The 25,427-nt window shown below is 40.7% G+C and overlaps 1 long non-coding RNA gene across 1 annotated transcript; it reads right to left on the reverse strand.

The window, feature by feature from the left end:
• LOC110397709 lies at window positions 796-11,150 on the reverse strand. The gene is made up of 3 exons (XR_002437938.1): window positions 11,039-11,150; window positions 1,464-1,526; window positions 796-931 (listed from the first exon to the last, which is right to left on the reverse strand). It is a non-coding gene; the product is annotated as an uncharacterized LOC110397709 (long non-coding RNA).

The raw sequence follows: 25,427 nt of genomic DNA on the forward strand, positions 1-25,427 counted from the left end.
GTGTATTTGGGGACTTTAATTAAGCCTACTGTTATAAAAGGTAATTCATTACACTTCAACGCTGACAAATCCTAAGCTTAGCATTCCAACAGTAATGATAACTTACTGCTTCCTCCATGTAGTAAATTTAAATCCATACAACATGTCTTTTTGGAAGGAATAATTTTGAGTGCAAAGGACACCAGATCTGAGTTGCTGAAATCTTCTCAAGACAATTCACATATTATTTCTTGGTTTGTTTTCTGGAATCATAGAATTAGCTAGTTTGGAAAAGACCTACAAGATCACCTAGTCCAACCATCCACCTACCACCAATAACCCCACTAGACCATGTCTCTCAACGCTATATCTAAACGTTTCTTGAACACCTCCAGGGATGGTGACTCCACCACCTCCCTGGGCAGCCCATTCCAGCGCCTGACCACTCTTTCAGAAAAGTAGTCTTTCCTAATGTCCAGCCTAAATCTCCCCTGGTGCAACTTGAAGCCATTCCCCCTCGTCCTGTCACTAGTTACAAGAGAGAAGAGGCCGACCCCCAGCTCACTACAACCTCCCTTCAGGTAGTTATAGAGAGTGATAAGGTCTCCCCTGAGCCTCCTCTTCTCCAGACTGAACAATCCCAGCTCCCTCAGCCGCTCCTCATAAGGCCTGTGCTCCAGACCCCTCACCAGCTTCGTCGCCCTCCTCTGAACACGCTTCAGGACCTCAATGTCTTTCTTGCAGTGAGGGGCCCAAAACTGGACACAGTACTCGAGTACACAGTACTCAAGGTGGGACCTCACCGGGGCTGAGTACAGAGGGAACATGACATTAAGTAGATAACTATGAAATGAAAGAAATAAACATTTACCTTACTGTAATTATAACATTGGAAGAATTTTTTGCACTTAAGGACATGCAGCTTTGTCACAGAATTGCAGGTGACCTGGAACTGGATGAAAGAGTATAATTTTTTAAGCTCTGTTGCATTTAAAGATGGACAAAAAATGCTGTATTACTACCTATTTACATTGTAAATCTAAATATATTTGCCTCATCTATGTAAAGTATTCGGGTTCATTGTTGCCGATATCTTCAGAAATACTTGGAAAAAAGATGGGCGGACAGATACACAATCAACTTGAAATGAAATTATTTGTTAAGAATGTTCTAATTGTCCTCAATAGACCACAAGGGTCCATTGTGATGCTTGAACTTCACTTGCGCATTGTCACTGAAGTTATCACCGAAGGAAAACCACGAGGAAACTACTTATAGTCTAACCATGCATTTTGGTATGTAGAAGGGGGTGGAAACACTCAGAATTATAATTGCAATTTACATTAATACCACTCTATTGATTCAATGCTATAAAGTTTCTTTTTTTGTCCAGCACACCTCAAGTCAAAAGGAGTTCTTGTTCAAGTTTTATTTCCTAGAAAACTCTTAGTATTGTAAAGAAAATGTTTCTTGAAATGACTTACCTTCACATTTTGACGAACTTTTGTTCTATCATTACTATTCAGGAGTTTTGTTCATCTCTGTAACTAAACAACAGTGACAAAGGATGAGCTGTTTCATACCTTTAGTCTCACTATTTATTTTTATAAATACACTTCCCTGTTGTTGCCTATTAGAACAACTTCACCGTTACAATAATACATAGGTTTTTTTTTTGAAGATGTTTCAGTATGTGCCAGGAACATTTACAGTTTTTAACCTAGCATGGCATGAGTTTAAATTGGAAATACTACTATGTTGGCAGTTAAATTAGAACTATATGAGCATACTCTTATTTCAGACTTAAAGTATGAAAACTATTTTCTTCCTCAATTATGAAAGATGATCATTAGAAGCCCTGCAATACTAAGAAGTATATACTAGAAAACCTACTACAATACTAGCTTTTATTTTTTAGCAGTGTGATTTTAGTGAAGAGTGGGCTTTTTAAAGGTGTTTTCTCATATCTCACATATACTTTGTAATGAATAATCTACACTTTTTACATTTTCTTATATCTAAAACAGCACATTGATTATATCACAAGTAGAGCATTATTATTTGTTGCAAAAAAAAGCAAAACAAAAAACCCTTTATGTTTTCCAAGTCAGATATAAGCCAAAGAAAATCTGGACTCTGATAACACAGCATCGCCTGTATCTTTACAGAGGTCAAATTACTTCAGAGAAAACTCATATAGTTAAAAAGCCTTTTAACAGAATAGCTAAACTACTATAAATCCTACCTCTCAATCATTCATTTATAAGTAATTATACCTTTAGGTTTCTTAAATTATGCTACAGCCTCATTCAGGAGCTGATATTAGTTTAGAATGAAGAAGCATAAGATTTTTTTTTTTCTTCCCCTGAAAAGTTCTAATTTAGGGTCCAAAAAATAGAGTAAATAAATTCATTGCAAAAGTTTGAAAAGTGGGAATTCATTAAGTCTGGAAAAAAGATACATACTGCATCTTTGCTTTTGTAAGAATCCTTGGGTTTATGCAGATAAAGACAATTCCAGAATTACTAAAGTAAGCATCAAGAAACATACATCTGTAATGCAGTGGAAAGCACAAGACAGCCGAACAGCAAGGTCTCAGGCTGCAGAAAGGGAGGATCTACTCAGACACAGCAGCAGCAGCAGCGGCAGGCAGACGCTGCTTACCTTCAGAAGGCCTGTAAGATCCTCAGGTAGGCAAGGATCCTCAGACAAGATACCCTTACCTCCACTGCCAACCTTTAAATGAAGTCTGGGAAGGGTTGGATCCCAGTTCCAGCCCCCTGGACACTCAGGTGCATTGCATGCTCCTGAGCTCCCTGGGAGTGGCCCTGCCTTTCCACCAGGTGCTCAAGCCCTGGTTCAAACTATGACTTAGCATATCCACTACATCTTCCATCTTTGATTTAAAAATTGCCTTTGTTACTTCTATTTTAATTCAACTTCTGTATTTGTAAAAAAAAAATGAAAATATGAAAATGTTTTTCTTTTGGAGTACAGAAATACAGAGATTCTGAGAGAAAACAGGAATTCAGCAGATCTGCTGGGGGACAAGCAGAAACATATCTGGAGTATTCTCTGTTGTCAGAAGACAGTGAGCCAATACAGAAGCAGTAAGCTCAGCATTTAAAATGCAAAAAGTTCTTTTACAGATGTTTCATGTAGTCTCTTAGTCATTGTTTCGCTTTATAATTTAAATTATCTAAGAATTATCTAATTATCTAAGAAAATAATTTAAAGTGAAGGAATTAATGTGGTTCAGTATGTCAGGTATTTGGTTCTCTTCTAATTCTGGTTTTGAATGTTGACCTCTAACAAAATCTGGTCATTTTTGATTTTTATATATCTAATACAAACATGATAGAATACATTAGGCTGGCTTCAATGCATGCAGCGTGGTATTGAATGAAATGTGAACCAGTTTGCCCTGCAGTGAAATGTGGCTGGATGTCCTCAGCCACTGTTGCTCAGTGAGAGTTGAACATTTATTCAACTATTCATATTCTTCTTTCAGAATTGCAATTCTCTACCACATATGTAAAGGAAAAACGCTATTCTGTTATACTGTTTCCTTTCTAAGTCATCCAGCAGAACAGTTTACTTTGTTAATTATTCATTATGGGGAAATCAACCATGATTTTGACAATAAAAAAGAAAGAGTAGGAAAAATATAATGTTAACTCACTTGCAAGCAGAAGGTTCAGGGCCTATCGAATCAAACTTTGTACAGTAAATTAACTCTCATAACGTAAAACTTCTTCAGATGGAAAGGGCAGTGATGAATTGATTTAAACAAGAACGTAAGAACAGTCTCCAAATAAAACATCCTAACCCATGCATGTTCACCAGTCTGCCTATCTCAGTTGAGCAGAAAGATTGCCAAATTTAAAATACACTGGCCAGATGATTGGCTCTTATTTCCAGCATACACACATAGTGAAAATAATAGTGAAAATAACTCTATTAGCATTCATATACATCAAAATTATATGTTTTACAAGACTCTTCTTCTTCAAGGATATGGAGTGAAATTATTACTGTCAGTATTGCTGAGAAGCACATTTACACAAGTGCACTGGATGTAGCAAGTGTTGAGGTTCAGTAAGGAGGAAAAGAGACTTTAAATTATGGTACAGCAAATACATATTATGACAGTTTGGCTGGAAAGATAACATATACTTGCTTTAGTTTGTTAATACAGCTTGACACTATTGCAAATAATGGAATAGATTGCAACATTTTTAAAAGGTGACAACATACTGAAAAGTAATATACAATTTGGCTAACAGCTAATAATATAATGATATTTTTTACATGTAAAAGTTGAATTTATTTTTTATGGCTTTGAGTGAAGCCTGATGAAATGAAATGAAATGTAATGAGATGTGCCCAGACTTAGTGAGTTTTTATTTTCATAGCCTGGAGGTACTCTTAGCATTTTTGTTGACATTTGGAATGGGTTTAGGCTTATGCAAGCTTTGTAACAATAACCTATGAAGACTGTGTAGACTAGCATATTTTCAATTAACCATGACATTGTGCAAGTAAATGTTTGTGAAGATGAGCTCTTCTCCAGAGCTAAAGTTTACTAAACTTTTAGAGCCCTTATTTTTTAACAAATAATAACTGTCTTTTTTTAAATCTCTGTGAGATGGTATGACCAAGGCCAATCAGCATGCAGAAATAATGCCATACATGGCCTATTCTGCCTTCTCAAAAATAGCATTAAATCTTATTTTCCTTCTGCTTCTTTCTTAACAGTTAAAAAAAAAAAAAAGTTATAAATATTGCATGTTATTGAACTAGAAGAGTACATACTGTCCATGCGGAAAGACAGCTGGAATGACATCTTGGTTATTGCATAATAAATGTTAAGAAAAGAAAATTTGAAATAACCTAAGAAGTAGATTATTCAGAACTACAGTTCATGGAAAAATCCACCAAAGAATTACTCATCTGACTTGGAGAAAAAAAGTGACGGAAAAGAAATGTAGCGAGTGCAGCTTCAACATCTGTAAAGGATCAACAATGCACCAGCATATACGTGATCTTTTTCCCTGGTAATCTAGAAATTCTCTGATTATTTTTATTTTAAAAATGAAGGTACATGCATTATCCAAATGAAAAACCTCAATCCAATATCTTAGACAGAATTAAGAGTAGAAATATGCATACTTTTTTGAAAACTAAGGAAGTAACGAACTATAAATTTAAATGTTTTTCATTAACTTTTCTTATGGTATCTCCTAAACTGCTTATGGTGGAGTGGAAAAAAATTCATGCTCTTTCTTTTAAAAGAAATGACACCTATTAGTCCACAGCAACAAGTAGCATGTTCTCATGATCTGAAGAAGGACAGTAGTACATCCATTTATTTTTTACTGAGGAAAAAAAAGCAAAACAAGAAGTGTGTAGCTACTGAGCATAAATTCTTTGCCTTTTTTGGCTAGTTATGGTTAATTTTGTCTTGCTTTATTTTTATTCTTTTTATTCTCCCTCCTCCATTTCTTTGCACGGATCTTTTGAATAAAGATGTCAACGGAAAGATAAAAGCTTCTAACATTATTTTGCCTTTAAGGAACTAGGTTAAGGTTAAGAAAACCTAGCGTTCCTGAACCAAAACTTTTTTTAGGTACCTAATGAGTAGAACTTCTGCCTTGAACATAAAGCTATGAGCGGTCCTTGATGTAATAGGAAAATTAAGGAGCTTTGGTGAAAGGGGTTTGATAATGCAATACCAGGTAAGCCAACAGACACTTGAGGAATAGGAATGTAAGCAAAGCAGTCATCACTGTGCTCACCAGCATCTCTTCAGTGCCACAGTCATTCCTGGCGGTTTGAAATCTCCTGAAGAGCTTTCATACCTCTTTATATGTTTTAGAGCACCACACTGTTTAAATCACAAGGGGTGAAAGAGCATTTAGATCTGTGCTACTAAATTTGGATATGTGAACCATGAAGTTACCTGGAAACATTCTGGGACCCCCCAAAAAATGCAGCTGTGCTTTCAACTGGACTGGTTGGCCTACCACTTTCTTCACTAGGATGTGAATCTGATGACCTGACCAAAAAGACATGCTGCAAAACTAACTTGATGTTTTTTAGGTTTTTCAGCTTTGGAGGATTAGTGGGATTAAGTCTTATAGTTTATTCTAGGTTTGAAGAAGGCTTTTACAAAACCTGCTGTTAATCAGGGATGAGCAAATTGTCAGTCAAATATTTGTACCGCTCAGCAAATTCAATGTTTTGATTTTATCTAACTCAAACAGACAGCGTATTTGAGCAGACTGCAGAAGCTAATACATCATGTTTCTATGGGAAACTGATTTAGGAGGTAGCAATATCTCTGTAAAAGCTTGAATAAACCAACCATGATTCCTGAAAGCACGTTTTACCCAAAGCATACTGAAAACTGACCAAATAATCACACTTAGAGTACTATGCTTGTGTATGGAAAACCAGAGCGCTGTATTCTTTTTCCATGCTAAATGAATAAAAATGTACATATAATCTGTAGTTTACCAGTTTAAATATTTGTCTTGAAACACCACATGAACAGCAGGCTTACAGGAATAGAATATCTCAGCTAAGAGGGAAATTACAAAATGGAAGGTTTGTACCCTCTTCTCCCTGCCCTCCCCCTCCCCCCCAAAAAAGTCATCGCAGGTGTTCTCCCAGAGGACAATCAATAGATGACTTGGAAAAAGTTGAAGGATACGGGTATAACTTTCTCATTTTCAATTATGCAACTTTTATTTTGGTAGAGCAAGTGTGTTTCACTGATAAGAATGCCTTTTAAAATATAATTAAATATTTAACTTTTAGTATATGAATAAGATGGTTTATTATTCCTCTGGAGCCATGATATATAGCATTTTACATCAGGATTACAATTTTTCAGACCAAGTTTTTTATAATCAAACTTGTTTCACAGCTTAATCTTATCATTATATTACAGTCCAATACTCTTAACATTTTTATTGTTAACCAGGAACTGGCAAGATTCCATATCACGTAGCTCTTCCTTGCATCAAAAATAAAATATCCCAAACTAAAAGATAAAAAATAATAAAAAACAACCACCCTAAGATTGTAATTGTAGTGAAAGAAAGATGAGATGTGGTAAAAAGATAACTGATAATCTAACTCAAGGTTATGAAATCTGTGGGGGAAATTTTGGGGGATTTATTTGGAGAAACATTATTTATAGTTTATTATTTTATTGGATAAATAAGCTTGTGTATCAGATTAGTGTGAGATGATAATTCCTTCCTATATATTTTTTGCTGCATTTGGTTTTATGGCTAACTATTAAAACTGTTAATACAGAAAACTAAACTAAAAAACACACCTGCAAAAAATAAAACTGTCAGTATTGAAATTTTTCTTGCTCATCTTCCCTGTTACTGTTCCTACAATGAGTTTTTACTAGTGTTAACGTTTGTAAGCAAATTCTCAGGCAGGAATTTTTAATAGGTGTATGCATTTGTAATGTGAAATGCGTTACACCTGCATAGAAATTAGAGAAGTTTTTTCTCTGATGTAAGGGAGAGTTAAAGACAGGATATCCCACCTCTAGCCTGAGAGCAATTCCACATGGTCCTTTCCACCCAGCAGAATGAAAGTAGACTGATAATGAAAAGGTTCCTCAAAGACTACATTTGGTCCTTCTTAGGCCCAGATAACATCCTCCTGTAATGACCCTTCTTCCTGCACTGGATCTTTCTCATGCTCAGCCTTCTCTGCTAATGTAGCACTGCCAGTGACATTAACAAGGGACCCTCTGAGGAAGTGGATTTCTCTTTAATAAAAACAGATGTTATGTATGTGCCTTACTTAATTAATCAAAGAATAGGAAAATTTGAACACTGAATGCATATAGAAATTCATAACAAAAGGAAGAACAGACATGTTCATGAAACAAATTTAATGCTTTTGAACACATTAGATAAACTAATTATCTTCTCTTGGATACTATAAATTATCTTTAATTAAATTCCACACATTTCATATTTAGTTCTGATGGCCAACAACTTTTTACATATATTTGAGTCCCTTGGTCCCCTGGTCCCAGACGGCTTTATAAAGGCCAAAATATGATCACTGTGGATGACAGTATCTTTTTAGCCCTAACTAGTTATGACTTTTGAGGTTATGACTGGATAATGCAATTCTGATAACAGACATTTCTTACATGCTTCTGAACTGGTTGGGTACCAGATTATAACCCTCAATGGCAATTAAAGCTGCTGAGAATGAATTGATGTTCTGCAACTGTGTTGGTGCCACTGCTTAAGTCATGTAAAGAATCAGTACAATTGCACTAAATAAAAGCCAGAGCTCTCCTGCAACCATTCTCAGATTTCTAACACTATAAATCTCTGTCATGAATGTCAACAGTTTACAGGCAGGTTTGACCTGGTTCTGTGACTAATGCAGCAGGGAGATCCACAGATCCATGCCCTGGGAAAGGGAAAAAGGGGAAAGGGTAGAGAGATGGGCCTAAAAACAAAACAGCAGCAACGATCTGAGGGGAAACAAACTAATTTACTAAATAAGATATCGGAATGCAAAATAACACAATATAATACAGTATCATTAAAATTGAAGCTAATAAAATCAAATAAAATGAGAGAGAGTGTCCAAAAAATCAAAAACTCTAACGCTGGTGATGAGATGGCTAGAGAGAGAGACACTGCCAGGACGAGCAGAAGGGAAGAGCAGGGCAGAAAGGGCCATCTTGCAATATGCAAACAGTTTTTATCTTTTCCTCTGAACAGGAAACGGTAACAGAACAGCAAGGAGTTCTCTGGGAAATGTAGTTGTTCTTCTCTTCTGAGAACCAAGTACCCAGAACTATCCACAATCCATGGAACTGGAGCATTAACTCTTTAACTCCCAGTGCACAACATCAGGTTATGATGTGGAATACCAATAACCAAAAATCATAAAACCATGACAATCTCTCATGGCTAGTGCTGTTTAAAATTGGTAGCAAAAGTGTGTAAAGCTACTGTTACTGTACACCTAAAGGCTGCAAATAGGAATCTCTGATCTCTCCAACCCCAAATTTTCAAGTCTCTTGATAATGAGACTTACTGAAATTTCTTCTTTTCAACTTCCACTACCAGATATAGCAAAGGTTAGTAGGTTAAGAAGCTACTGTCTTAATTAACTTTTAGATAAGTCATTCCATACTTTAGATTTAAATACAAATGTAGATGTTTATGAATAGCGCACTTGATACCTAGGACAACCTCCGTAAAGAGTAATAACTTTCTGCTACATTAAATCATGAACATTTTGATACAGTCTAAAATGTCTTTTCTCATTTATATATGACATTATTAAGGGAAGTGAAGCCTGAACCTTTCACTATAAGTGAATGTTTACTCACTTGGAAAAAAATGTGTGTTAGTTTCTATATTACTTTCCAAGAACTGTCTGTACTATCTACTATCGAACAGTATTTGCCCTAGGTGAAGCCATGCTGGTTCTCCTGTATCACCTGCCTGTTTTCCATGTGCCATAGCATAGCTTCCAGGAGGATCTGCTCCGTGATCTTTCCCAGAACAGAGGTGAGACTGACAGGTCAGTAGTTCCTGGGGTCATCCTTTTTACCCTTCTGAAAAAATGGGTGTGATGTTGCCTTTTTTCCAGTCACCACAGACTTCACCTGATTACCATGACACTTCAAATATCACTGAGAGCATCTTGGTGACTACATCAGCTAATTTCCTCGGGACTCTGGGATACATCTCATTGGGACCCATAGCCTTGTGGATGTTCAGGTTCCTCAGGTGGTCACAAAACTGGTCTTCACTTACAGTGGGAAGGATGTTATTTCCCCAATCCCCTCCTACCAAATCAAACATTTGAGGGCTGTGTGGCAAGCAGCTATCAGAGAAGACCAAGGCAAAAAAGTTGTTAAGTGCCTCAGTCTTCACCTTGTCTGTTGTAACCAGCTTGCCTCTGCTACTCACTAGGATGGTATGTCCTCCTGGACTTTCCTTTTCTGACTGAGGTACCTGTAGAAGACTTCCTTGTTCTTGGAATCCCTTACCAAGGTCAATTCAAGCTGGGCCTTGGCTTTCCTGATCCCATCCCTATGCAGCCTAGCAGCTTCCTTATACTCTTCCCACAGTACCTGCCCCTGTTTCCACTGTCTGTGCATTTTCTTCTTTCTGTTTAGTATGACCAGCAGGACCCAGTTCAGCCACATCCATCTCTTGCCTTCCTTTCCTGACTTGCTACACTTGGGGATGGAGAGCTCTTACGCCCTGAGGAAAGCTTCCTTAAAGATCTGCCAGCTCTGCTCTGCACCCTTACCCATGAGGACTGCTTCCCAGAGTGTTTTATTGACTATCTCCCTGAAGGGCTGGAATTTAGTATTCCTAAAATTTAGCGTACTAATTTTACTCTTTGCCTGTCTCGTATCCCTCCAGAGAGATAACTCAACCATAGCATTGTCACTACAGCCCAGGCAGCCTCCAATCCTGATGTAACCAATCAGTTCATTTGTACTGGTGAATAACAGGTCCAGAATTGCATCCTTCCTGGTGGTGCCTTCTAATACCTGACTCAGGAAATTATCCTCAATGCATTCCAGGAGCATCTTATGTTGCCTACAGCTTGTCATGCTACTTTTCCAGCAGATGTTATTCAATATAGATTTATAGATATAGGTATAGATATTTAGATATATAATTAGAAATAAGATAAATTTATACTACTGTAAAAATAATAGTCTGATGTGTTGAATATTCATTATAGGCGAATTGTACTACTAAATGATCTTATCACTTACAGATATCAATACAACCTTTCATTTAACAACTCAGAATTCAAACGTCTTCTGTTGTGCTGAATAAACATGGAGCTCAATGATATTTTACGGGTGATGAGAATGTTCTAGTGGACTTTATTATTCACAAAATATCAGTACATGAAACATTTATTCAGTTCTGCAAACTAGAAAGAAAACGGAACTGTGAACTTAAATGAAATAAAAATGAAAGTATATAAAAATAAAAGGATATAAGATCTTGTGTTAGTGACTCACCTAGTCAAGAATAATCTCAGCCTTAATCCATGAGATTGCTTAATGTCATATTGAGTTACCGTAATGTTAACCATGCCTCAGGTTCAGCAGGGGTTCTTAACTCCTATTTACATTCCTAACCTGCTGCTGAAGCCATGTGATTAGTCATTTGCAGTATCAGATTGTTTTACATGGTTTTCAATACACATCATTTATTTACCCTTTTGATTTCAGACATAGAAGTGGCTTATTATCAACTCAGTGTTTTCAGAAGCAATGAAGTGTTGAGAAGCACAAGTCCTGTGCTCAGTTATAAAATATCAGTGCTTCACATTTTTATTCTTTTATGTTCCTTTTCATTACAATTGCACAAGCTTATACTAGTAAAAGGGCCTTTATGAGAACAGATTTATCTTAAAGATAGTGAAAGAATCCTATATCCCTTTGGACCAACCACTATACAGTTCCACATGGATTATGTATATTAACATGTAGGTAGAAGAACCTGAAAATATTAACTCCTAAGAAAGGTTCTGATCAAAAATATTATCCTCAAATAACTAATTTTGTACTTATTTTTGTGATACTCTGTAGTAAAGAGCTTGGATGTCTGCATCTACTTAAAAAAACATATTTGTAAGGAACACTGATTCTCATCAATTTCTTCCTCTCTCTTGATTTTTATCATCAATACTCAAAAAGGGAAAAAAAAATCCCAAAGCTTAAGGGTTGACTCTGGCAGCTGAACTGGATGGAACTTTTGCTCTTTCCTTCTCACAGTGTTTCTGAACTGCTTGTGTTTCAATGGCTGATACTTTTATTTCCCGCATCACCATATCTAAGTCCTAACTCCGTTAGAAATAACACTAACAAAGCCCTGTTGTGTGGCTAAAATTACAGTCTTCATATGCATTTCAGTCTGATGACAAGTGGCTTGCTTGCTGGTTTCAAGAAATAAAAGGTCTTTGTCAAATCTCTTCTACCCTTAAGACTTCTTTTTTCTAATTTTCCTCATAGCTAAACTTGAATTTAATATCTGTCTTCATTTATTCACACATAATTCAGTTTTATGACTCAAGTCACATATTTCTATTGAGCTATCTTTTAACTATTAGCAATATGAAACATCTTGTTCAAGATAACTTGAAAAAACGAGAAATCGCTTAATAATAAAGCAACAGTAACAACAAAAAAAAATAACTTACATTGACTATGTAATACTTACCTGGACCCATCTCTCCACAAAAAAAAAAGTTAAAGAGAAATTAGGTGGACTACTCTGTTTTTCTACATATGTCCTAAAATGAACAAAGAAACAAAATGCTTGGAACCCATTTATAACTTAAAAAATGTTACATTACTAACACAGTAATGCATATAACATTTTGCTGTTAAATCAAGAGAAACAGAGAGAACTGATTTTTATTTATTTTCTATACATCAAACATTCCTCATAGATTTTTCTCTACATACTTACCTTATAAATCATTTCATCCACAGTTCCCAAGTGTAAGAAAATGCACAGAAAATATGGACTACACAATATATATATATACACACATTTTACAAAAAAATATAAAGATTATAACCTAATAAGAAATACAAAGGCAGACATGAAATAAAATTTGCAAGAGACACTGAGGTTAACAGCAAGCATTGTATATTGTTATCAGAAGAAAGTGAAACAAAATGTTGGACCACCTCTCCAAAAAGCTATTGGATAGAAATTCCAATGAAAAATAACTTTGAGCTTGTGATTAGAAATAAATGGTACAGAAAACTCAAGTTGTATTTGCTGGACCTAACCAGCTTTATCCTCAGGGTTCTAGGAGAGTTTCAGGGCCTGGCATGACACAGCCAGTCCACTCTGGAGAACTGGAATGATACCAGTTAACTGAAAAGAGCTCATGGATTAGCTGAAGTGAAAGAATCAGCAGAACCAGAAGGGTCTGAAAGGTAAGACTGAATAAATGAAGGATGATGGAACAGTCACAAGAACATTCTGTCACTGAAGACTTTTTGCTTCTAACACCAAAATCTGCAGTCAATTGACAAGTTATTCAGAGAGAGAAAGTAAACAAGAAACCTTCTCTCCTTTTGCCTCCTAAAAGGCAAGTAAGGGAAGTATAAAATTACATTTAATATCTAATTGTAATAGCTAAGAATTTTACTCATTGGCAGATTCTGCAAATTCTTCCAGCTTTGAAAAATGTGCCTCCCAGTGTCTTAATAATTGGTGTATTATTTTTTTCATCTAATTGTTTATTCCATGTTCTAATCCTGCTTTGAATAAAATGCATGCTATCTTGATTTTCACAGAATTCCCTTTCAGTTATTACAGTGAGAGATGGTATACTATATTAAAAGTCGCTTTGGGCTTTGGGATGAAGTTCTTCTAGAGAAAAGTCAAGTGATTCAAGTGGCAATGTTTCATGATCATAAATACTCCTGAGTAGACAGCTCTGCAGCCAGTTGATGAGGAAACAAGCAAATGATAGATTGGGAGAGCAAGCAGGGAAAGCAGCAACAGATGGGCAGCAGCATTTATGAATTCACTAGAGACTTTTTTTTCCATTGTTGGATGATCACACAAGTTTAAGGAAAAATGAGATGGAGACATTATTACATTATTTTAAGCTTCAGCAAGAATCAAAGACGACTATACAGCCTTGGGAGCGCAAGTGAATAACACAGGTTCCTAAGTTACCTTCTTTTCAATTTAGCCAGTTGGAAGAAAGAGGAAAGCCAGAAATAGGTATACAGTGCTTATTAACTCCTTGCTACATGTTTGGTGCCAGCATGAGGGTTTTAGGTCTTTATGACAATGGGACTTTCTAAGATTATAACCTGTTCAGGAGGGATTGGATCCACCTGTCTAGAAGAGGCAGCGCAACCTTTGGCAGCAGGCTAGATAATCTAGTGAGGAGAGTTTTAAACTAAAGGGGGGGTGGGGGAGGGAGGCTCGAGGGAGGTGTTCCTCAACTGCCTCCTGTGACATGAGCCATAAATCCAGCCACCTCAAAGGTCTTCATAGCTACAAGGGATCCGCTTGCATACCTGCATCCTCCACTCCCTTTTCTTCTCTGAAATTCCTGTATACCTATGAACACAGTAGGGGAAATAAACAGGAAGAATCAGAGACCTGTGTGCAGGGCCATTGTTTCATTGCAATCATGGAGATGCTGTGGGACAGCTCACGGCTGAAATTCTGCCATGGATAGCTACGTGCGCTTATTAGGAAAGACAGGCCAGCAAGGTGACATAGTGAATTGTGATCAGTTGTGTAGAGTCTAGTTAGAAGCCTATAGATGGTAAGGTTCCCCAGAGGCTGGTACTGGGTCCAGTCTTGTTCAATATCTTCCACAATGACCTGGATGAAGGGATACAGTGCACATTTAGCAGGTCTGCTGATGATATAAAGCTGGGAGGCTGCAATGCCATTCAATGAGAGCTGGGCAGGCCGGAGATAAATGCCCCGCACGCGGAGGTGCGGACGGAAGGGAAGCCTTATTACGTTGTCACAGACAACATCTGGTGACCCCGACGTGATTTTGGGCGCGAGCAAGGCGCCGAACGGCCGATTTTGGGCGCGAGCAAGGCGCCGAACGGCCGATTTTGGGCGCGAGCAAGGCGCCGGGCGCGAGCAAGGCGCCGAGAAGCCGGAGCTGTGATGGGGCTCGGCATGCAGGAGGTGGTGAGTATGCTGAAATCCTTGGCCAAGGAAATAGGGATAACACTACATAAGAAGGAGTGCCAAGCACTCCTTTAGTGGATGCTGTGCAAGCAGTGTGTGGAGTCCCCGACAGACTGTCTACAGAAAGTGGTTTTAGAGAAGGCGGGTCAGGAGCTATGGGAAGGGGCAAGTGCGGGAAATAAGGAGGCACTGGGGCTCATCCCTGTGCTGGGAGCTGTGAGAAGTATGATACAGAAAGTGAAAGACGAGCGGCATCTCGATGCCACGGCACATCAAGTGTTATCAGGGACACCTGATGACACTGAGACAGCCAAAACCGATGGAGAGCAGGGAAGGGAACGGTCAGAGGGAGAGGAAAACAAGATGGGCAAGTCAGGGGAAGAGACGGGGACGGAAGCTCCGCTTTTAGCCCCTTTAGGGGCGCCAAGGCAAGGACAGGTGACCCCAGGTGTTCAGACCTCAGATGATGGGCAGTTTTGGTCTATGAACCCGAAGGGAACACTGACATGGTTCCCGAGGGCTCCCGTTCCTTCAGCCCCCTGGCTGGTCCAGGCAGGGACTCCTGCTTTTACAGTGGCGCCTCTGCCCTATGGTGCAGCTCCCTGTGGTGCAGCTGCGCCGGGCATAGGTGAGGGAAGGATGCCGAGATCTAGCCCTGTGGAGCAGCCTCTCCCCTCAACCTCGAGGCGGGTTACTAGCTCCAAAGATAGGGTAGAGGGGTCCCAAAGGCGTGGGGCGGATGACGAGACCAGTTCCTCAGGGGAGGAGGAGGGTCGCCTTTGCATAGACCTGCCGTCTGAACGGGAAAGGAGACGGCAGGGGCGGGCACGGGAGCAAGTTCGCAGGGCCGGTGAGCACTGGGTTATTTGTGCTCAGGAGTGCATGCTCTCCGGGTGCGAGCTTGAGCCCATGCCATGCTCTTGCTATCCTTTTTTTGTTGGCGGACCGCAGGGTCCCCAGTGGCAACCTGTAGATTACAAAACGCTAATGCAGTTGAGAAAAGCGGTTCAAGAGGGAGGTCTTACCGGATCGCAGGCGCAGGTCTTGTTGGACGCTATTAGTCTTAGTGGCCTGCTGATTTTCGATTGGCGACAGTGTGCACGGGCGTGCCTCACCCCGGCGCAGGTACCAATTTTTGAGGCGTACATTCAGGAGGAGGTAGACAGCTTGCGAGCTCGTGCGCAGGCAGACCCAGCTCATCCTCTACAAAACATCCCGGCGGATGCCATCGCGGGAAAGGGTAATTGGAGTACCCCTCAGGAACAACTGATCTTGCTAGCCACCATTCTTGTCGCAGCGGCAGACTTGGGTAGGCGAGCGCTTGAGCGGATGCATACGCTTACTAGTGGGTTGCCAAGTTATCTTCATATTAGACAAAAACCTGGGGAGCATTTTGGCTCCTTTGCAGACCGAGTACAGACAACTATCTCGAGTAGCAACCTGCCCCCGGAAACTCAGGAAATAGTGCTGCGAGAATGTTTACGTTCAAGCGCAGCTCCAGAGTACAAGGCTGCTCTTGCAGCCCTTCCTGCCACAGCCACAGCAGGGGAACTCATAGCACGTGGTTGTGCTTTCGGTCGAGCTCAAGAGGTGCAGCCATTGCTAAAGAAGAGGGACAGTCTGTCAGCCAGGCTGACATACCGTTGGTTCAAGTTAGTTTTGATTTAGGAAACAGACCCATACTTAAAGCACAAGTCTTGATTCAAGGCCTGACACAGCCAAATCCGAACCAGAAAACCATTTCCTTTCTAATCGATTCCGGAGCAGATGTCACCACTATTTCAACAGCTGTGTGGCCCTCCTCTTGGGCCCTGGAAACACTCCCGCGCTCAGTCAGTGGGGTGGGGGGTTTCGTGACGGGCCATCGCAGTCACTACCCCGTCCTCTTTTCGTGGAAGGACAATGGGCAGGAGTGGACGGCAGGGCCCATTTGGCCTTATGTCCTTGACATTCCACTCTCATTGCTGGGACGCAAACTGTTAGCCCTCGCCGGGGCAAGAGTTGTCATAGAGCCCGACATCCAGGTTTTAGCAAATAGGCATCAGGATCCCTCCAGCCTTACAGCAGCCAGCAGAAAAGTCTGGCCAGCAGGCAGGCAGCAGCGCCTGCTCACGGGAAGCACAAACCAGCAGTTGCTCTTCTGCTGGATGCTGTCAGGAGCAGCCTACAAACTGGTGGATCGAAGCTCTGACCTAAAGCAACAGCTGTTATTCCCAAGAAGCTGCAGAATCACAGCTCATTTCTCACCGCCTTTTACGGCATTCTCCACAGGTGCCGGATCGGGTACGTGTTTCCATTCTTTTGAAATGAATGTGTATTCTCCACGAGTGATTTGGTCTTTCAGAGATAGTTGAGTATTTGCTCATTACATGGTAGATATCCACATAAGCTGTATAAAAGAAGAAAACAAATTAAATAACGCAGGCTTTGTCGCAGCGTATGAAGGCACCTGCTGTCACTGTATGCTATGGGCTTCCGCCCAGACAAGACAGAAAGGGCGTGACTGTGTCAAGGCATTACGCCTTTGCAGTCGCGATAATGGGGGTTCCCATAGAGTTAAAAACGGACAATGGACCGGGCTACAGGAGCCATTGTTTTCAGGCCTGGTGCTGCACTTGGGGTATCCGGCACATGTTTGGGATCCCGCATATTTCCCAAGGACAAGCAATAGTGGAGCACGCACATCAGCTCCTGAAAGGGCGGCTCCATGCCCCTAAACAGGGGTCGTCAACACAGTTGTCCTCGTCATTGTCAGAGCAGTGATAGAAGAGGCCCTTCACGCAGCGTGACCACGTTCTGGGCTGAGCAAAGACATTGTTTGTCACAGATCCAACACGATGGGAGGGTCCATGGATATATGCACTCCTTGCACTTGCACCTCCCACAGTCTTCACCTGGGCCAGCGTGTGGCCCCTGCGAGCAGGGGTTAAGTCCGTGCAGAAGATAACAGTTGACCATGATCCGTTTGGCGATTGGCTGAAAAACCTGTTTGGCGGACTTGGGCCATGGGTCACCCAAATACTTAAAGTAGTCATTATAGTGCTCCTAGTGTTTATCTGCATTGCATTTTGCTTGCCATGCTTGATGGGATGTGTGCACCAGTGCTTACAAAGAATGATGGAGCAAGCCTTTGATCGGCGCATGGAATACCATAGACTACGCGAACGCTTGTGATAAGCCTTAAGTAGTTAATGATAAAGTACGCATCTGTATAATGTGCGTACATTAGAGCTTAAGCAGTAGATAAGTTAGTTGGGAGATAGGTTATAAGGGGCCTAGGGGTTTCGCGATTGCGCTGTAACGGGGCAAGGCTTTTCCAGGCATGGGAGGAGAAAAATGTAGTAGGCGGTGACCAAGCGTGCGGGATGTGACGCGACAGGACCTCCCCTGCCTAGTATATATGTATATAAGACGCACTTAGGCCTTGTAGGGATAGTTGGGGAAACTGGGAACCAAAAGGGGAACGTATAAAAGGGGCTGTTAAAGAGGGGGGAGTTGTGGGATGAAATGGGCAGTGCCTGCGTGCACCCGGGGAGGGGTCTAGGATCACGAGTATCCGGGGCAGTCGCGTGTACGGGTATAAATAGCCTTGTTGCGCAGCATTAAATTGGCATTTCGGTGTTACACACTGTGTGTGCGTCCCATATGCCCCGCACGTGGAGGTGCGGACGGAAGGGAAGCCTTATTATGTTGTCGTAGACAACAAAATGTTACGAGATTCAACAAGGAGGGTGGGAAATAATCATATATTTCAGTACAAGATAGGGTCTGACCTGCTCAAAAGGAGCTCTGCAGAGAAGGACCTATATGTCCTGATGGGCAACAAGATGGCCATGACCTGGCAGTGTGCCCTTGTGGCTAAGAAAACCAATGGTATTCTGGGGTACATGACAGAGAGAGTGGCCAACAGGTCAAAGGAGGTGATCTTCCCCCTCTACTCTGTGCTGGTGAGACCAGATCTAGAGTACTGTGCCCAGTTCTGGGTTTCACAACTCAAGAAAGACATGAAACTTCTGGAGAGACTCCATCAGAGGGCCATGAATACTACTGGAGGCCTGGAGCATCTCACTTCTGAAGAATGGCTGAGAGACCTAGGACTGAAGAAGCCTGGAGAAGAGAAGACTGAGTGGGGGATCTTATCAGTGCTTATAAACTCAAATGGGTGTGAATGAAGTGAAGTGGGGCCAGGTTCTTCTCAGTGGTGCCCAGCAATAGAACAGGCAACGGGCACAAACTGGAACACAGGAAGTTCCATAGAAGTGTGAGGGTGACAGGGTACTGGAAGGGGCTGCCCAGAGAAGATGTGGCATTTCCTTCTCTGGAGATATTCAAAACCCACCTGGACAATTTCCAATGTAGCCTACTCAAGGAAACCTGCTCTAGAAGGGTTTTGGACTAGATGAGCTCCAGAGGTTCTTTACAATCTTTCTGATTCTATAAAGGTATGCAATTATTTCAGCTGTCACGTAGCTAGTAAAAGAAATTCTCCACCAGATTTTTGCATTTCTATGCCCAGTATGAAGTAAGTTAATTAAGTAGCTTAAGTTATACTCTCACAAATTAGAATTAAAACTTTATTTGCCATCAATGATGAATTAATTTGCCTTCATAAAACAATCCCCTTGAAGACAAGATTGTTGAATTTCTACAGTAACCATCTAAGACAGATGAAAATGCTAATTCAGTGAGAAATGCTGTGTTATTGGTATCACATAGAATTACGCCCTTTGCTTTGTCTGTAAAATTACCGTGCTGAAAAGTAACCATAAGTGTTTCTGATTAATTGATAAAAGATAAAAGTGAGAAAAACATTGCTGCAAATGTGCTGCTATGACAAATTTTAAGTAATGATTGGAATATTGAGCTTGTCAATATCTAACAGAACATCCAAAAAAAAAAAAAAAAGAAAAGGGGGGGAGCTAAATTAGTTCAAATAAATCTGGTGACAAGAACAGCAGGTCCACTTTCTACAAGGAAAGAAAATGTGAAGGGTTGCTTTTTTTTTTTTCCCCCTCCTTATTCCCTCCTCCCCCCCATTCATAAGAATCTAGTGTATGCTTCATAGGTGATAGAAAACAGTGCAAAGGAATTTTATATTCCTCCATCTGATGAAGGTCTAGATCCTAGCAATTTCTCAGCGGAAGGCAAAGATTAAGTTAAGTTTTTGTAAGGCTCTTAGGATTTGACCGAGACCCTTTGATATGCTCAGTTTGCCGTTAGAATTAATTGCTGGCAAACTTGAATCTTTTATGTCTTGATTAGTCCTGTCTACTATGTTGTCAGCTCTACTACACCATAAAAGTGAAAATTTAATATTATATTTTCTGTACCTTTTACTTTAATAAGAACTACATTAAATAATAGTGAGTGCTGTTAGTATAAATCACTTCGCATTATAAAAATGTATATGTATCTTTTAAATTTGTGATAGAAACACTACTGCATAAAAGGTTTTACTAGCAAAAAAGAACAACTGTATGTTAATTACATCTTTAGAGTAGCATTCAGTGTTTGGCTCTTAGGAAATAAGAGAAATGAAAAGCTACTTAAGTGGGAATTACATGGCATAACATAGTCACATAATTTTGTCCTGGTTTCAGTTTCAGCCAAAACAGCATTAATAACATACCAATGTTTGGTTGTTGTTGAGTGCCATTGCCTTTACAGTGGAGCAGAAAGCAGTGGGGAGGAGCCAGGACAGGCGCCTGAATTAGGCCAGGGAAAGTTTCATACCACCCTTGATTCGCTTAAAACACTGGCCATGATTAAACATATGCATAGAGGCTGGTGATGTATGCGTGTAAAAGGGCACGTTGTATGGATGACATAGGTACATGCATATCATATATACACACACTTAATCCCTCCCATTCCTTACTTTGTTGTGTATGTATTTCTGCACATAAGCAGTAAATAATTGCAGGCTAGGATAAATTCATTTCTTTCTGGGAAATACCTGCTGAGGCTTTTCTAGTTCTGCATGAGTACAAGCAGAATGCTTAGAGAGTATTTGGCTTGGAGGTACAAATAGTTTTGAACATATTTTACAATTCTTACTTGTATTTTTGTACATTTCACTTAAATCTGTAAATTATGAAAAAAGTGATGTATTGTTATTTTCAGCAATATGAGGTGATTATCATTTGACAATCATAGAATGGTTTGGGTTGGAAGAGACCTTTAAGATCATCCAGTTCCAGCCCCACTGCTATAGGCAATGACACCTCCCCCTAGACCAGGTTGCTGAAAGCCCCATTGAGCCTGGCCTTGAATGCTTCCAGGGAGGAGGCATTCACAACCTCATCAGGCATCCTGCCCCAGCATCTCACCACCATCACAGTAAAGAATTTCTTCCTAATATCTAGTCTAAATCTCCCCTTGAAATGCTATAATGAGATGGAAAGTACCATGATAATAGCAGGATGGCAAAGTCTTCAACTACAGCAAATGAGAACAAGCCCAAATGCAACAGAATAAAGGGAATGAGCTGCTTGCCTTTGGAAGGCCACAGGTAGGCAAGAACCTCCAACAAGAGATGCCTTTGCCTCCAGTGCCAACCCTTAAATGAGTTCTGGGAAGGGGTGGTTCCTGGCTCCACTCCTTCCTGTCACTCAGGTGCACTGCATGCACCCCAGCTCCCCTGGGTTGGCCCTGCCTTTCCACCAGGTGCTCAATCACTGTTTCAGGCATGACTTAGCATTTCCACTTCACCTCTCTTCTCATTTAAAAAACATTTCCCCTCGTCCTGTTGCTACCTGCCCTTATAAAAACTTCCTCCTCAGCTTTCCTGTGGGCCTCCTTCAGGTACTGAGAGACTGCTATAAGATCTCCTTGGAGCCCTCTCTTCTCCAGGTTGAGGAGACCCAGCTCTCTCACCCTCTCCTCATAGGGGATGTGTTCCAGCCCTCTGATCATCTTTGTGGTCTTCCTCTGGATCTGCTCCAACAGCTCCATGTCCTTCTTGCATTGGGAGCTCCAGAACTATACCCAGTATTCCAGGTGGGGTCTCATGAGAGCAGAATAGAGGGCAGAATCACCTCCCTCTGGTCACACTTCTTTTGATGCAACCCAGGATACTGTTTCCGTTCTGGGCCGCAAGAACACATTGCTAGCTCGTGTTGAATCTCTCATCAACATTCAGTCAACACTCCAAAATCCTCCTCAGGGCTGCTCTCAAGCCATTCTCTGCCCAACCTGTTTTTGTGCTTGGGATTGCTATGACACAGGTGCAGGACCTTGCATCGGCCTTGTTGAACTTCATGAGGTTGGCATGGGCCCACCTCTCATGCTTGTCCAAGTCCCTCTGGATGGCATCATCCCTTCCCTCTAACATGTCAACTGCATCACTCAGCTTGGTATTGTCTGCAAACTTGCTGAGGGTGCCCTTGATCCCACTGTCCTTTCACCTACAAAGATGTTAAATAGCACCGGACCGAGCACCAATCCATGAGGAACACCACGCGTCACCTGTCTCCATTTGAGCATTGAGCCATTGACTGCAACTCTCTGAGTGTGACCATCCAGCCAATTCCTTATCCAGTGAGTGGTCCATCCATCAAATTCATTTTTCTCCAACTTGGCAACCAGGATGTCATGTGGGACAGTGTCAAATACTTTGCACAAGTCTAGGCAGATGATGTCAGTTGCTCTTACTTTATCTACTGACTCTGTAACTCCATCATAAAAGGCCACCAAATTTGTCAAGCATGACTTGCCCTTGGTGAAGCCACGTTGGTTACCACCAATCAGCTTGTGTTTATTTTTCATTTGCCTTACTAGGGCCTTCAGGAGGATCTGCTCCAAGAGCTTGTCAGGAGTAGAGATGAGACTGATTGGTCTGTAATTCCCTGGATCTTTTTTTTTCCCTTCTTGAACATGGGAGTTATGTTTTCCCTTTTCCAATCAGTGGGAATTCCACCAGACTGCTATGACCTTTCAGATATGATAGATGGCAGCTTGGCAGCTTCATCCACCAGTTCCCTCAGAAGCCAGGGATGGATCTCATTGGGTCCCATGGACTTGTGCACCTTCAGGTTCTTCAGATGGTCTCAGACCTCATCCTCACTTACAGCAGGTAGATCTACCTTCTCCAACTTCTTACCATTGTTATCTGCAACTTGAGCAGTGTGGCTAGAGCCCTCGCCAGTGAAAACTGAGACAAAGAAGTCATTAAGCATCTCAGCCTTCTCCATATCCCTTGTGACCAGGTCTCCTTCCAGAGAGGGTCCACATCCTCCCTGACCTTCTTTTTATCACTGATATACCTGTAGAATTTCTTCTTGATCTGCTTTATGAACCTGGTTAGATTTAATTCTATCTGACTTTTAGGCTTCCTAACCTGATCCTTGGCTGTTCAGAAAACTTCTTTGTAGTCTTCCCAGGTAACCCATTCCTGCTTCCACTCCCTATAGACTTTCTTTTTGCACTTCAGTAGTTCAGGAGCCACGTGTTGATCCACGGAGGCCTCCTGGCATTCTTGCCTGCCTTTGTTTTTCTTGGAATGTACTGCTTCTGGGCTTGGAGGAGATGGTCTTTGAATATCAATCAGCTTTCTTGGGACCCTCTTCCCTCCAAGGCTTTCTCCTATGTCACCCTGCCAAGCAGTTCCCTGAAGTGTTCAAAGCCTGCTCTTCTGAAATCTAGAGTAGCAAGCTTGCTGCACACCTTCTTTGACACCCTGAGGATTTTGAACTCCATCATTTTGTGGTCACTACAGCCGAGGCTGCTCTTGAGCTTCACTTTACTCACCAGCCCCTCCTGGTTGGTGAGGACAAGGTTGAGCGAAGCACCTTTTCCTCATGCATTCCTGTACTACTTGGAAGAGGAAGTTATTATCAACACATTCCAGAAACTTCTTCAATTTCTGGTGCACTGCTGTGTTGTCCTTCCAACAGATATCAGGGTGGTTGAATTTCCCCATGAGGACCATGTTTTTTGAATGTGAAGCTGCTTCTATCTGCTTATAGAGGGCCTCATCCACTTGGTCTTCCTGATCAGACAGTCTGTAGCAGATCCCACTACGATGTCTCCTTCCTCTGCCTTCCCTTTAACCCTAACCCATAAGCTCTCTGTCAGCTCCTCACCTATCCCCAGGTGGAGCTCCATGGACTCCATGAGGTCACCGATGTAGAAGGTAACACCAATTCTCCCTTGCCTATATTTCCTAAAGAGTTTATACCCATCTATTCCTACATTCTAGTAGTGAGAGTCATCCCACCACCTCTCAGTGATGCCAACAACATCATAGCCCAGTAGGCATGCCTTCAACTCCTCTTGCTTGTTCCCCATGCTCCATGTATTGGTGTACAGGCCCTTTAGTTAGACTCTCATTGGGGCTGATTTACCAATTAGAGTTCCCTTATCCTGAACATTAGGTGCTGTCTCCATCTCTAGAGATGACTGTGCAGAATTATGTGGCAGTGGGGGTAACTTTAAGAACTTTTCACACAGATTTCCACTGCTACTTGACAATTGCAGGTACTGAATGCAACGTGGTATATGCAACTATAACATTATAGGAATACCCATTACATTGCTTAATACTCAACCCACTCTATGAAGTAAATGTGAGCATCAATCACCTGTTACCAGATTCACCTTGTATTTTGAAGCAACACCGAACAGGCTATTTTATGTGATAGAGGAATTGTATGCAGAAGAGGAAGTTAAAAAAAAAAAGTACACAAAGACAAAAGAGGGATTGCATAATAAATATAACATTTTTTGAGATCAAGTTTAATAAAGATTGTTAGAAAAATAGATATCTGTTATTGCCATTCATATTCCTTTGATACTTACTAAGCTTAAAACTATTCTTGTAAACACTGAATGGAAACGTCATTAACTGCCCTCTTTCTTCTTAATTTATTTTATTCTGTCTACACTGGAATGGATAACTACTGAGGAATGAAGATCACATAAAGGCTACATAAAGTAAATGACCTATGAAAATGAGAAGGAAATGTTTCTTCTTTTTCTTTCAAGATATATCACCCTGAACAAAGGTATGAAATAAGCAGTGGAAAAACTGAGTGAAATACCAGGGAGTCTTCAGCAAACTGTGAGAAGACCCCATGTCTGAGTAATGATTTTGACAGAAGTGCTGCAAGGGCCAGACCAACATGCAAAATCTTCACAACTGTTTGTCATATTCTCTTGCAATTTTATTTTTTTTTACAAAATAAGAAAAAAGAAAAGGTTGAAATGGACTGAAATTTAAATGTGTTATGAGGAAAATGAACAAAGCCCCCCAGTTTAAAGATTTCAGAGCTACGAACAAGAAAAAGATGTTGTAAGATTTATGAGGGAATGGAGCTCAGTGACTACATGTCTAATGAAGTGACTTGAATTTTAATGAAGTGTATTACACTTCAGAAGCAATAGCTTGGGTATCCTTTCTGAACAGTGACTTTGACTATGCTCTACTGTCAAAAAAAGCCCATTATACCAAAGTAGTAGTTTTGGTTCAGCTCTATATGTTGATATGATAGCCTCCAATTCATGGTGCATTTCTAAAGGTAAGGGGACCAGCAGTGAAGGACATCCAAAATGGTAATTGCTTGTGAGAAAGACCTCCATGGTTTCAACTTACAGTTCAAAGGAATTTTTTCAAGAAAAATAACCTTTAAACTCAGACTGTAGCCTAACCACAAGGCTGTTCTGCAGCTTTACTTAGGGAGCTAAAGCATTCTGAATATGTCATATTACACAGAAAAA

Source organism: Numida meleagris, chromosome 4, assembly GCF_002078875.1.
Source record: "Numida meleagris isolate 19003 breed g44 Domestic line chromosome 4, NumMel1.0, whole genome shotgun sequence".
Classification (NCBI taxonomy): domain Eukaryota; kingdom Metazoa; phylum Chordata; class Aves; order Galliformes; family Numididae; genus Numida; species Numida meleagris.